Source organism: Mesoplodon bidens (genome assembly GCF_964165515.1).
Source record: "Mesoplodon bidens genome assembly, contig: HAP1_SCAFFOLD_356, whole genome shotgun sequence".
NCBI classification, from domain to species: Eukaryota; Metazoa; Chordata; class Mammalia; order Artiodactyla; family Ziphiidae; genus Mesoplodon; species Mesoplodon bidens.
The window spans coordinates 271,112-284,048 of record NW_027672528.1 but is presented as its reverse complement, the minus strand read 5'-3'; positions in this window follow the sequence as shown (position 1 = coordinate 284,048).

The following is a 12,937-nucleotide window of genomic DNA, read 5'->3' as shown; positions in this document are numbered from 1 at the left end:
ATTAGACATTGTTGATTATAACAATGCTACACAGTAGAAAGCAGGAAGTACAAAAAAAGTAACGAATAAGACATTACCCTGATTCCAAATCCACAGATAAGTGCCGGTAACATCCCAAATACAGCAGGTAAACCCCAGTTTTCCTGAATGATAGAAGAAAAACTGAAGTGGAATTGAGGAAAGTATTAAGCGTCACACAGAGCCTTCTTCATGACACATATTACTTCCCCCCAAAATAGCCCTAAGTGAAAAGGAGGCTCTACAAACACTAACAGATTAGGAATGTAAGAGGAAAATCTTTCGTGTGATTATGATCTGTGTGCTTTTGAAGTTTAAGTGTCCAGGTAGTGACACCTAGACTCCAGTCTTGTAAAAATTAGAGAATATTTCTAAACAGATGACAAGCCTATTTTTGAATAAATTTAAAAGAAGAACATTTAAAGCTATCTCCACTTTCAGAGAGATGCTCCAGAACATGTCCCTAGAGGTGTAGCCCTGGGCATGGCCCCTCCTGTAGAACTTCGTCCCTAACCTCTGATCACGGCCCTGTGGGTGCAAGTCTAGGAGAGAACCTGCTTTCATCCTACACAGCAAAACTGTGCAGGCCAGCATCTGTCCACACAGGGCAGCAGGTGCAGAGCTGTGGTTCCAGACCGCAGGAAGTGCTGTCCTAGCTCCTAGGGCCTTGGGAAGCCTGTGTCATGAAAAAGGCCAGTGAAAAGACTCTCCTCCCGAATCACCGATGTCAGAACTGCTGCAGCCCTCTGGGACCATTGATTCTAACTTTCACAGGGGAAGTCTGGGACCTGGGGACGTTTGAGCAGGGTGGGGAGAAAGCTGGTAGGAAAGCCAGCAGTCAAAGCAGCAGGACCTTCCCATCTTTTTTTACATCTTTTTTTACAAGGATGTAAGGAGATACGGCTCAGGAGAGGAGAAGGTTCCACAGCTACTAGTTACAGACTGTCCTAGCCTCCGGAGTGCCACCTCCCAGATCCCATAAAATTACAGAACAACCACGAACACAGAAGCCCCGCTCCCCTCAGGCTTCCCTGTGGCCATAAATGTCACCACCACCCACCCAGGCGCTCTGCTCACTGACGGGCACGTCGTCCTTGACTCCTCTTTGCTCTCGTCCCACATCCAGTCCACCTGCAGGCCCTGCTACCTCTGTGTCCAAACTTACCCGAACCTGGCGAGCCACGCGACAGGCTCACTGAACTCAGAATAAAGCCCAAAGCCCTTCCCAGGGCCCACGAGGCCCCGCCCCCTCTCCTCACTCACCTGTTTCCCACAACAAGCTCAGCTAGTTATGCCTCAGGCCCCGGAACAGGTGTCCACAGCCCAGACCCTCTTCCCCAGACCTTTCCCTGCCTTTCCCTGCCTTTCCCCTTATCCGGTTTCAGCTCCAGGAACACCGCCTCAGAGAGACCTTATCTTTAATGGGAATTTTCAATAATACACAAAAGTAGCAGAAATCGTATAATGCCCTTGAAGCAGCCTTCCCCTACTTTCAGGAATTACCAATCCTGCCCATTCTGGTTTTGCTGATACTCTCACCATTGATTATTGTGAAGCAAATCCCAGACATCCCATCATGTCCTGTATAAATATTTCACTTTCCCTTAAAGAGAAATTGAGTCTCTAAAGGACAGGACAGGTCACCTGCTCCTAAGCAGCTGTCTCTTCCCCTCCCTTCTCTATCCTGTCCCTTACTTATTGATGTCACTGCACTTTTCACTCCGGCACGAATTTTGTTCATTGTTTGTTACTTTATTGTCTGTCTCCCTCTCCAGTGCCACAAATGTCAGGTCCTTGAGAGCAGGGCCTCTGCGTGCCTTGTTCCCACTAAACGCCAGAGCCCTGACAGTGCCTGGTGCACAGTAGGTGTCAGAAGAAGGCAGAGAAGAGAAGCTGCTTCTGCCAAAGTGGTAGCTCTGCTTCCAAGGGCAGGCAGAAGGGGAGGGGCGGATGGGTGGACAAGTCCACTGACATTCTTTTCATGTGATTGTCTTTCAGATATAAAAGCCAAGTCTGTGAAAGATAACAGGATAACATGCCCAGGAGTAAGGATAGAGAAGCCAGATCAGTAAGTGCCCAGCCCAGGGGCCAAGTGGGCAGTTTTTGCCACCATGAGGTGTAAAAAATTTAGGAAGCCACCTCTACTGGGGCAGCACATGTCTGTCTCCAGGAGGACTGAGGGCATCCTTCACACCTGCCCTGGTTGGTGTTCCCCGGAGGTGCTCAGTGATCTGCTGTGGCCCAGGCTCTGCTGAGGAGCGTAGGATGCAGGAGATGATGTGCCCCAGGGATGGTACCTTTGCTCCAGGCAGCCTTTTGGAGCTAAATTCACATACTCTGCACATACAGAGGAAGCGGGACGATGACATCATACCGCCATCCCTGGTCACTTCGCTCATGGCCATGAGGACATCTGACCCCGCACAGGAATCCTCACTGCCTGGTCAGCCTACACTGCAGAAGCTGACCTCGTAGTACTTTGGGATGAGCTCCGCTTACCCCTGCTATCTGCTCTGTGGTAGCCCTGAATACCTGATGTTCAAAGTCATTACAGTCAGGAGATATTGTAAGCTACAATTGGAGCCAAGTTTAAGAACTCTGTCTGTCTGGGCTGGTGTTCACTGTCTGCCCCTTCTGTGCCTTAGGGAGGTCTTTGCTGAAGTTAGCCTGAACCATGGTGTCAGCTTCATCAGCAACAATGTTAGCATCACCAGCAGGAACTGTGCGAGTACCAAGGTAAGACTCTAGCATCTAAGGCTGTCCTGACACCCTGCACCCTGGGGAGGCAAGTGAAGGGAACAACACCCCAGGCAGGCCCAAAAGGTAGCCTGTGCCAACAGGCCCCTGAGCAGCGTCTCACAGGTAGCTCGGAGCCCTTAGCCCAACCTCAAGGAGCTGAACCCCCATGAGGCTTGGGTAGTGCCTTGAGAGTGCTACTAAAAAGAGCACCTGGGGGTCACCTTACTGTCCAGGCCTTGCAAACCTTTGCTCCCTCTGTGAACCAAGTGTCACTGAAGGCACATGGAAGAGACCAATTAGAGCCCTAAGCAGAGTCCAGGAACAGTGCTGAGGCTCTGCCCACCCTGGACCCACCTTGCCACCTCCCCTGGCCCCGGCCTTGTGGTGGGGAGCTCAAGGCTGCATCCTGGATTCCAGCCATGGGTGAGCAGGAGAGGCTGGGCACTGTGTTCTAGGGGACAGGGTCCAGGGCCTCTAGGAACCCGGGGCCCTCCAAGTCGGGGTCCCCGGCACAGCGGTCAGGAGGGTGGGAGCAGCTGTTACCGTGCTTAGTCAGCTTGGCCCGAGGATGCAGAGTGGGGAAGTAGGGGAGGGAGGCTACGGGGAGGTGAGCGGGGTGTCCTGCCTCTGCTCTTGCACCCACACCTCTGTGGGGCCCCAAAGCCCCTCCCTCACCCATCTGTGTGTCGTAGCATTTTGTGGTCCTTACAAAACCCCTGTATGTCATACTAGGCAGGGAGTGAGGGTTGGATTGTCACTGCATGGAGGATTGGGCTTCCTTGACAGGGCTCAGCGGAGAGCCTCTGAGCAGGGCCAGCGGTGGGGTCTGTGGCCCAGGGCCCCACAGTGGCTCTCTGGGTACCAGCCCCGACCTCTTAGAATCTGTCTCCTCAGGTGGGGCAACCAACTAGAAAGCGGACTGAGAGGACAGGGTGGGCTGATATGGGATCCAAGTAGCAGGCGCCTGGTCCATGCCGGGACTCTGCTGTGTGTTTTTTCTGTAGGAAGCGGGACCAGATGGCAAGAATGCTCCACCAGCTGCCCCACTAGATGCCCAGCAGCCTCCCGAGGAGCCTCCCTCATCACCATCCCCACAGTTCACCCTCTATGTCAAACCTGTCTACTTATATGCCCTCATCCCAGCCCTGCTCCTGTTCCCCCTGATGCTCTGGTGCATCTGGTGGCTGTGCCGCAGGAAGGTGAGTGACCCCTGCCTGCACAGCCTGCATCCAGCCCTCAACAAGCCCCAAGGGACCATGCCCATGCCTGCCCCACGATCCTGCCTGCGGGCGGGTTCCCATCAGCCCCAGGGCCAACACACAAGCAAACAAGACACAGACTCTGTCCTCCCATCCCGGGCATAGACACAGCCTGGGCTTCTAGGGGGCCACCTGCTTCATGCTTTCACCTTCACAGGGAGGTGGCCTATGGGCTGTCCTGGCCCCTGGGGCAAAAGGACCCCAGACCTCCTGAGACCAGGGCTGCCCCACAGCAGTCAGGCTTCTGAAGGACTCAGGTGGACCAAGGCCCCAAGGGTCTCTGCTGTTGGGGGACGAAGGGGGATCTGCAAGGGCACTGATGGCCCAAAGGGAGAAGGATGCTGGCCGGGAGGATGCTAACCCCGGGGGCAGCTGTGCCTTTGAAAACAGCATGGATCCCTGCCCATCTCTGGTGCCTTCGGTCATTCCTTCATCAGTCATCACTAAGTCACCAGAATGTGCAGGGCCCCGTGCTGGGCACAGAGGGGCAGAAATGAAGCAGCCGCCTCCCTTGCCCACAGGCACTCACCATCTGGTGTCTGGTATGGTATTGGTAGCTGGGGGGCATTGAGGGTAAATGTCACCTTCAGAGGGTGTGGCAGGTGCCCTGATAATGCTAAAGGAGAGCGACTGCCCTGGGTGGGAGGGACGGCAGAGGTGCTGGCCGGCTAGGTTTGCAAGGACACAGGCCAGAGGGGGGTGAAGAGGAGGAACAAGCAGAGCTGAGAAAGGACAAGCAAAGCAGCATAGAAGCCAGCAGGTCAAATTTCTGCAAAGGGCGAGAAGTGAGGAGAGAAAGCCGGGTCGGGGAGAGGGAGGTGGACTGTCATCCCTGAGGCCTGGGAGGCAGGGAGGGCTGCAGGGGGAGGGAGGGAAGGGGAGAGGAGAAGGGGTGTGGCGAGTGTTCTCTTGTCTTCATAGGATGTCAGGGCTGCTGCTGAAAACTCGACCAGGGACCAGGGGCCTTAGTCTTCCTCTCTCCCCCTTGACCCTCCACCGAGATACCGATTCCCCTTTCATGACTGAGGAGCCTGAGGCTCAGGGAGGTGGAGCCTGTTGGCCACAGACCCTCAGGCTCTGGGCACCTAGGTTGACACCCCAAAGCCCATGTTTTGATCCCTTACTGCTGCCGAGCGGGGTCCCGTTCAGTCTGCATAGCTGAGCCAGAGCCCTCCATGCCCCTTCCAGCCTGTGTTTATGTCTCTTTAACATCCTAGATCGTCAAGGAGCCACCACCAGCCCAGAAACCAGAAAAAGTAAGTGGTGTGTTTCGTAGTGATATTGTCAGCATACTTGATGCCCACACTGACCTGCACAGAGAGGCCCTCTGACGTGTATGGGGAGATGCCGTCCCCCACCCCTCCCGCTCCCACCTACCTGGGCAGAGAGAGGTGGCAGAAAGAAGAGGGTGACAGAGGGCAGGGAGGGACCCCAGAGAGGACCTGAGACTCACAAAATGTCACCCAGACAACACGGTTCCCCACCTCCGAAGACAGCCTGCACCAGGGCCTTTATCACTGAATCAGCAACATGGGGTAGCCTATTTCAGAAACAGCTATGGTCCCTCCTGATATAAATGGGCCTTTGCTCAATTCCCAAAAGACTCTTTGTAGACTGATCCTTCCCAGGACTCGCGCGAGCATTTGGAAAAGGATCCTCAGGTTTCAGGGACCTGGTCCACCTCCCCGGGCTCTGAAGTATGCTGGGCTCCATTTCCTTGGTCTTCATACCTGGCTCTTGTCAGGATGAGGGTTAGCCTTTAGGGACTGGGGACTGGGGAGGGTGGAGGGAGTCCTAACCTGAATTTGAGCTGCTGGGGCCTAGCGCAGGTGAGCACAGGGACCAAGGGTCAGGTGAGGAGGCTGGGGCTGACCCGGGGTAGGGGCCAAGCCAGGGCCCATAAGAAGTAGTTAGAGGAGGGGTGCTGTGTCCCGAGGCAGGGGGAGCTGGGCCTGAGATCTGGTGGGAAACAGGGTCACTGCCCGGGCTGACGTCTACACTGGCTGCAGTGTGGCCTGGGGAGGCTGGATCTGCCAGAGTCAGGTGAATACAGCCCTGTCACCTACTAATGCCCGCACCCCTGCCAGCCTCTGTCACATGGCACAGCCTCACGCCCAGCTTCTCCTGCAAGGGTGGCCGCCAGGAACCAAGGGGACAGGATAGAGTTTGTTGATATTTGGAAAAGAGCCATCTTTGTAAACCAAAAGGAGTTGGTGTGTTTTTCACATGGAGGCCACTCTCTTACGTGCCGGGTGCTTTTCATTTGTCCTTGATTCTCCAACAAACATTTGCTGAGTGGCCAGTACTTGACAGGTGCCGGGGCAACAGATGTCATTTATCTGCACCCAGGAGCTGCCAGACAAGGACGCAGATGGTGTTTTCTCTTCCTCGGAGCCAGAGGAGACATGTGAAATGTCATGCCCCACAGTGACTGTCCATGGTGGGTTCCAGGGAGACAGGATGGAACAAATGGAGGTGAGAAAGTCCCTTGGGAAGGAGTGATGACCCCAAGGCTGGGGAGCAGGAGGTGAGGGTAGCCGGTTCGTGCACAGGTCTGGACCCATAAGGCATGGCAATGAGCTCTGGGTACTGGACTACAGTCACTTGGTGCCAGAGAAAAGCCAAAGCCCTCCCGAACCTAGTGGCCCAGGGGAGGCCAAAAATTACGAGGGCTCATGTTCCCATCACCACCAGGGTTTCCCCTTGGGATGGGCCCAAGTTTCTGGATGTTGGCGGATGGCGCCAAAGGGTAGCTGCAGTGCTGTCTCAGGGAATTGGTGGGGACAGAGCCCTGACAGACCATCTCAAGTCAGAGGGGACACTACCCCTCTAGAGGCAGCATCTATGCCTGTAGCTTCCTCACAACCACATCTGCTTTTCAGAGAAAACTGGATACCACGTGTGACTTTGTCCAGAGCTGCAACCAGATGTCATTGATGTGGTGTCCACACAGGGACATGGTAAGCAGGGCACAGGGATGCTCCCCATGTCTGGGGTCTTGCTTTTGCCCTTGACAGTAGCCCCCGGGACTGTGGGTCAGAGAGCCCTCTCCGGGCATCTGCCGAGAGAAACGCCCAAGGTGTGGAGACCTGGAGCTCATGAGCTTCCAGACGATACTCAACATGGTGCCCGTGCATTTCCCCTGAGTCCTCGTCTCAAGGATGTCAGGACCTTTCTTCTCCAGAGCAATGCCCAGCAATTGCAATCTTAAGCGAAAAGGGCTGGAGAGGCCTATTGGATTCCCGTCCATCGTCCCTCCCCACTGCCTACCCGACCCTGTGGGACTGCTGGCTGCACCCCATCCATGAGACCCTCCTGGGCTGCTCACTCAGCTGCAGCAGTGGCGGAGGACATGGTGACACCCCCCTTCCAATTTTGTCTGGACAACACTGACTGGTTTTACCAGGTAGTAAAGATGCCCCACTTGTGTCAGTGCCTGTGACAATGTGGAGAAGCCCAATTTCTCCACTTGTCATCCTTGTTATTTAATAATAATAATGATAGATAATTTTATTGCATCCTTTCTGTGGGTCAGTTGCTCAAGAAGTTTACATGTTCTCACTGCTTTAATCCTCCCAGTGAATGTACAGGTAGATACTACTGTACTGGTAGATCCCAGCTTTATGGAGGCGGGTGTGACCCACAGAGAGGCTGAGTGACTTTTCCCAGCTCACCAAGGATGGGAGCAGCAGAGCGGGACTTGAATTCGGAGCCTGGCTCCACCCTTCTCACCGCTCTGTCCCCCATTCGGTTCAGCACACATGGTCTCATGATGGTTACCCCCAAACCGTCAGAGAGCTGCCCTTCTCAGGCCTCCAGATCCGAGGAGGGCCTTGCTCCTGGTTCTCTTGGGAAGCACCTGCCTGGGCATCATATTCCTGGTGTCCCCATTATCAGACCTTTTGTACAGACCGGGCCAGGGGCCTGGAGGATATTGCAGTCCCAAGATCTGCAGTGAGATGTGTACTGACCACATTCCCTGAATCAGAAAAACACTGGCTCTTGGTGGCTGGACAGGTGGGCATTTAGAAGCTCTGGATAGGCCTGAAAGTCTCTTGGACACTGCTGATGACACACCTGAGGCATGCTCACATCCAGCAGAGACACTGTCTGGTGACAGTGGTGTCGGGGCTCCTTCTGCAGCTTGGCTCCCGGCTCTGGGTCTGAATCGAGCTCTGAGTCCCAGCCTTGCTTGCACAGAAGCCCCATTCTCCACCTGTCTCTAGACAGCTCTCTAGACACTTGAAAGTCATGAATATCTCAGTGAGTGGCTGTTTGGCCAGATCAGAATCTGTGAGAGAGTGACAGTTAAGCTGAGAAATAACTGATAAAAATAAATCCAGAGAGGTCCTTCCAAACGGAGGAAACAGCCAGTGCGTATGCCCTGGGGCTGTAGGGCTTGGTGAATTGAAAGGCTGGAAATCAAGTACTGTCCTCATCAATCCAATGGTCAAGATGTTCACAGGATACCCAGTGTCACCCAATAGGGTGTGGGGGACAGAGGCACACCAGTCCTGCAGGTCAGAGTGTTGCGAGGGCACCAAATCCAGTTGTTCTGATGCACGTGGTCCACACACACTGAGCCCTCTGATGATGAATGAATAAATGAATGAATGGGCACTTCTAGTTACACGTGCTCCTGTGTAGAGGCTTTAGGTCATTTCTGTGACACAAGGCGGCATTTTGGATCTGACAATATAGGGCACAGAAATCTGCTTTGCGGGGCACTGTGCAGGGATGGGGAAAGGTCCCTTTGGCATTTTCAGGAGTGATTGTAGGAAAGTACTGACTTCAACCTGTTACTAAATCTGCAAAGTTACTCTAGTTTCTGAAATGCTCCAAGCCTTACCTTTTTTTAGAACAAAAACAGGGATAAAATAATAAAATGCCACTGAAAAAATAATGCAGTTATGAAGAATGTTAGGTCAGTTTTTGGTGAGGCTAAGAAAGTGTCCAGGTGAGTCCGAATAACCCAAAGTCCAGAGGTCCTGGAGTCCCATTGACAGATCCAGTCCAGGGCTGCCCATAGATGCTGTCAGCGGGTCCGTGTGCTCACCACCCTCCCTGTGATGCTGCAGACAGATTATGGTGTCCCAAAGGGTCCGCATCAATCTCTACCCAAACCAAGGGGTCTGTATGTGCTGTTGCCTCCAGAGCCCATCACCATCTGAGGGCGCCGTCACCTGCCCTTGCACTTTGGACTCAACCCCAGCCTGAGGGTTGCAGTGAGAATCCATCCCTTCTGCACATACTCATCAAGAGAGCCTGGACAATGCTGGGGCTACAGTGGCAATAAGCCCTTGTCCTGGCTAACCAGTCTCCCAGTGCAGAGGGTAGCAGGCAAGTTCCACACCAGAGCAAAGGGAGTCCAGAGTCACAACAACGGGGCTCCATAGGGAAGGGAGGGCATATGTCCAATATCTGAACAGAGTCTAGAATTAGAAGCGCAGGCTGGAGGCCAGGACCTAGGAAGAGGAAGGGCATCAACAAAGGCTCACCCTGGGGATCCTGACAGGTACGGAGCCTAATCCCCTTGAGCCAAGGAAAGCACAGCCTTCTGCTCCCAATTCCAATGGCTTCTCAGTGACCTTCTCTCTCTACTCTTCTTCACACAGGGGAGGTGCATCAACTTCACCTTAAGGAATCCCCACTGCACACAAATGTTCTGCGGCCCAAATATCTGCCTTCAACCCGGCCAGGAGTGCTTCCCCCTCAGGAACGGCTGTTCACATTGTCAAGATCTCCCACCCATATGCTCTCAGTCACTCTCCAGGATGCTGCCGCTGATCCCTCCTACTGCCCAGTACCTCTGCAGAAGTACTTTGTCACGCCCACCCCCATATGCTCTCAGTCACTGTCCAGGATGCTGCCGCTGATCCCTCCTACTGCCCAGTACCTCTGCAGAAGTACTTTGTCACCCCCACCCCCAGAGCCGAACAACTAAAGCACCAAAAACACAAAATTGTTAAGAGCCCCTTTAGTACTGAATTGGACATATATATTGTGTTTTGGTTTACAGTCAAAAGGAGTTGGGATTTGTTGTTGATGAGCAAGAGAGTTTGTTACCTGGTGAGCACTGCTCCACTGTATGAGATGCAGCTCTACTGCTCCTGCCAGGACAAAGCACCCTGGTATCCTGTGGATGTAGACATGATGAGTCTCATTCCCCACAGACAGGCCTTCATCTGTCACCATGGGTTGAGATACGTGGGGTTTTAGCCAAAATATGCTCTTTCCAAAAAGCGCCAAATATCTTTGATGTATGAATACAGTCTGGTGTCCATTACTCACTTGCCGCTACTTAGTCTCCTGGGCAAGTTACTTAACCTCCCTGTGCTTCAATTTCTCACTGAAAAGATGGATAATGGTGTCGCCTCTACAGGGTGCCAAGAGGGTGATAGTAACTGCTGCCGTATGCTCAGAACAGTGCCAGGTCACTTGTAAAGACTCAGGGGCCCAGTAGTTAATGTCTTCCTCCTCTGCCCCAGGGAGGGAGAGGATGATGAGCTCAGAGACATCAAGAACTGTGTGGTGAGGACCAAGGTGTTAGAAGAAATCATGACTGGGCCTTTCAGCTCTGGACACCAGGACTTGGGGTTGCCACACTTGAGAATTCTCTGTAAACTGCTGACCACGTGTAGGTTAACATCCGAGGCCACCACCCATGTAATCTCCAAGACACTGTCAAAAACAGGTCCTCAAACCTACCACCTCCTTCAGAAGTGTAAGTTCCCTTCCTGTACCTTAATATTTCTCATAATATTAAGGGAATTGCAGGGTCCCAGTTTCCCACCAGCTCCTCTGATGACACAGACAGACCTCCCAATTTATCAGATCCCTCCTAAAGAATACTTTGAAAACATGATCAGGCTTCCTTCCACACTTACATGCTAGACGACTATCAATAGGCAAGAATTCACTGTGAAAATCACAGAATATATATGTGAAGATGAAGCAACACATGGACCACAGAATCCAAGAAGGGAAGAAGAGACTGCTTACTCAAATACCAGTGCACATACCAATGCAACAAATCAGGGACCATGAAGAATCAAGGAAACATGAGATGATGAAAAGAATAAACTCTCTAAAGAAACAGAGATCTATGGACTCTTGTAGAGAAAATTCAAAATAATCTTCTTGAAATAGTTTAGTGAAATACAGAAACACACATAGACACACAACTTCATAAAATTCAGGAAGAAAATGTATCAACAAAATGAGATGTTCAACAAAGTAATAGAAACCCTCCAAAGAACAACTGGAAACTAGAGCTGAAGAATACTATGACTGTACTGAAGAATATAATAAAGAGATTCAACAACAAACTCGAGCAAGCAGAAGAAAGAATCAGTGAACTAAAAGATAGGTCACTTGAAGTTATCCTGCCACAGGAGTGAAAAGAAAAATTAATTTAAGAGTAAAGAAACACTATGGGACATTACAAACAGAAACAAGAGTGAATTATGGGAGTCCCCTATGAGAAGAGGAAGAGAAAAAGTATGTTTGAAACAAAAGACTTGAACACTTACCAAACATGGAATGAGAGATGTACATCCAAATTGATGAAGCACAAAGAATCCCAAATAAGTTGAATCTGCAATGGCTATGGGAAATCACATTGTACGTAAATTGTCTATGGTCAAAGACACAGGGAATTTTGAAAGCAACAAGAGAAAAATGAGTCACCACATGTAAGTCACCACCATAAGAATTTAGAGGGACTTCCCAATACAAACTTTGTAGTCCAGGAGAGAGAGGGGTGATGTATTCAAGTATAGAAAGAATAAAAAAATTCTGTTGAAGAATAGTGTACCCCGCACATCTGTTCTTCAGAAATGAAGAAAGAGATTGAAAATATATCTAAACAAAGAAAACTGAAAGAGTTCATCACCAGAAGACCTGCTATAAAAGAATTTCGACAGGAATTTCATCAAGCAGAAATAAATGAATAATAGTTAGCATTGTGAAAACATAAGAAGTTTGTAAAACTCACCGCTAATGACACATATTGTCAAAACCAGACCCTGTAATATTGTAATTTTGGTGTGTAACTCACTTAGAACACTAGTTAAGAGTTTAAAATGTGGGCTTCCCTGGTGGCGCAGTGGTTGAGAATCTGCCTGCCAATGCAGCGGACACGGGTTCGAGCCCTGGTCTGGGAAGATCCCACATGCCGCGGAGCAACTAGGCCCGTGAGCCACAAGTACTGAGCCTGCGCTTCTGGAGCCTGTGCTCCGCAACAAGAGAGGCCGCGATAGTGTAAGGCCCGCGCACCGCGATGAAGAGTGGCCCCCGCTTGCCACAACTAGAGAAAGCCCTCGCAAAGAAACGAAGACCCAACACAGCCAATAAATAAATAAATAAATAAATAAGCCAAGCATTAAAAAATCAAAAAAAAAAAAAAGAGTTTAAAATGTATTAAACAACCATAACTACAATAATATCTTACTGGATACGAAACATTAAAATATATAAATTGCCATATTGATAACCTAACACGTGTAGGATGGAGAAATAAAGGGAAAATCTATGTATGCTATCAATGTTGTTATCAGCTTAGAATAGGATGTTATAAATATATTTTAGGTAGGCTTCATGATAACCGTAAAGAGAAAACCTCTGGTACATATAAAAAAGATGATAAAAGAGGAATCTAAGCATACCCGCTTCAAAGAGTCATCAATTAGCAAAAGACAGGAAGGTAAGAAGCTAGGGAAAATGGACCTATTAAACACTTGAAAAAATTAACAAAATGGCAATTGTAAGTATTTACATATCAATACTTACTTTAAACATAAAAAAAATTAAATTCAATAGAAACACATAAAATAGCTGAATGGATCAAAAACAAAAGAGAGGTCCAGAAATATGCTCCCCACTATAGAATTACTTTAGTTTTAAAGACACCCAAAGACTAA